The 2025-nt window shown below is 43.2% G+C and overlaps 1 protein-coding gene across 1 annotated transcript in view; it reads left to right on the top strand.

Annotated features, from left to right (window-relative positions):
* The window catches only part of LOC107474171 (mitochondrial inner membrane protease ATP23), a 26929-nt gene extending 24904 nt beyond the window's left edge, over positions 1–2025 (top strand). Inside the window, exon 7 of the transcript XR_008005696.1 lies at positions 1902–2025. The gene's annotated coding sequence lies outside the window, so the exon portion shown is untranslated. The remainder of the gene's footprint in view (positions 1–1901) is intronic.

Raw genomic sequence — 2025 nt, 5'->3', positions numbered from 1 at the left:
GGGTTGGTAAGAACTTCCCAACCTCTTCTTCGGATCTCATGTCGGATCTCCAGATATTCACTCTTTTTGAGTTTGAAAGGGACCTCGGGGATCACCTTCTTCATGGCCACAACTTCATGGAAGTGGTCTTGATGCACCCTTGAGATGAATCTCTCCATCTCCCATGACTCGGAGGTGGAAGCTTTTGCTTTCTCTTTCCTCTTTCTAGAGGTTTCTCCGGCCTTAGATGCCATAAATGGTTATGGAAAAACAAAAAGCAATGCTTTTACCACACCAAACTTAGAAGGTTTGCTCTTCCTCGAGCAAAAGAAGAAAGAAGAGAGTAGAAGAAGAAGAAATAGAGGAGATAGAGGTGGCTTTGTTTTTCAGCCAAGGGGGAGAAGTAGTGTGTATGTTGTGTGAAAATGAAGGAGTGAAGATTGGTTTATATAGGGGTGGAAAGAGGGGAAGGTTCGGCCATTATGGGTGGGTTTGGGAGGGAAAGTGGTTTGAATTTGAATGGTGAGGTAAGTGGGGATTTATGAAGGATGGATGTGAGTGGTGAAGAGAATGGTGGGATTTGATAGGTGAGGGGTTTTTGGGGAAGAGGTGTTGAGGTGATTGGTGAATGGGTGAAGAAGAGAGAGAGTGGTGGGATAAATGGGGATCCTCTGGGGTCCACAGATCCTGAGGTGTCAAGGATAATTCATCCATGCACCAAGTGGCGAGCAAAAATGCTCCTTCTGCCAATCCTGGCGTTAAACGCCGGGCTGTTGCCCATTTCTGGCGTTTAACGCCAGCTTGGTTCCCATTCCTGGTGTTAAACGCCAGTCTGGTGCCCCTTTCTGGCGTTAAACGCCCAGAATGGTGCCAGACTGGGCGTTAAACGCCCATTTGTTGTCTTCACTGGTGTTTAAAATCCAGCAAGTTTTTCTCCAGGGTGTGCTATTTTTTTTCTGTTTTTCATTCTGTTTTTGCTTTTTCAATTGATTTTGTGACTTCACATGATCATCAACCTACAGAAAACATAAAATAACAAAGGAAAATAGATAAATATAACATTGGGTTGCCTCCCAACAAGCGCTTCTTTAATGTCAGTAGCTTGACAGTGGGCTCTCATGGAGCCTCACAGATACTCAGAGCAATGTTGGAACCTCCCAACACCAAACTTAGAGTTTGACTATGGGGGCTCTGTTTGATTCTGTTTTGAGAGAAGCTCTTCATGCTTCCTCTCCATGGTTATAGAGGGGTATCCTTGAGCCTTAAACACAAAGGATTCTTCATTCACTTGAATGATCAATTCTCTTCTGTCAACATCAATCACAGCCTTTACTGTGGCTAGGAAGGGTCTGACAAGGATGATGGATTCATCCATGCACTTTTCAGTCTCTAGGACTATGAAATCAGCAGGGGTGTAATGGTCTTCAACCTTTACCAGCACATCCTCTACAAGTCCATAAGCTTGTTTTCTTGAATTGTCTCCCATCTCTAGTGAGATTCTTGCAGCTTGCACCTCAAAGATCCCTAGCTTCTCCATTATAGAGAGAGGCATGAGATTTATGCTTGACCCTAGGTCACACAGAGCCTTCTCAAAGGTCATGGTGCCTATGGTACAAGGTATTGAGAACTTCCCAGGGTCCTGTCTCTTTTGAGGTAATCTCTGCCTAGTCAAGTCATCCAGTTCTTTGGTGAGCAAAGGGGGTTCATCCTCCCAAGTCTCATTACCAAATAACTTGTCATTTAGCTTCATGATTGCTCTAAGGTACTTAGTGATGAGCGGATAATTTATACGCTTTTTGGCATTGTTTTTATATAGTTTTTAGTAAGTTTGAGCTACTTTTAGGGATGTTTTCACTAGTTTTTATGTTAAATTCACATTTCTGGACTTTACTATGAGTTTGTGTGTTTTTCTGTGATTTCAGGTAAATTCTGACTGAAATTGAGGGATTTGAGCAAAACTCTGAAGAAGGCTGACAAAAGGACTGCTGATGCTGTTGGAATCTGACCTCCCTGCACTCGAAATGGATTTTCTGGAGCTACAGAACT

This window comes from Arachis duranensis, chromosome 2 (genome assembly GCF_000817695.3).
Source record: "Arachis duranensis cultivar V14167 chromosome 2, aradu.V14167.gnm2.J7QH, whole genome shotgun sequence".
Lineage (NCBI taxonomy): Eukaryota > Viridiplantae > Streptophyta > Magnoliopsida > Fabales > Fabaceae > Arachis > Arachis duranensis.
Note: the sequence above shows the minus strand (reverse complement) of the source record. Positions and strands in the feature narration are given on the sequence as shown.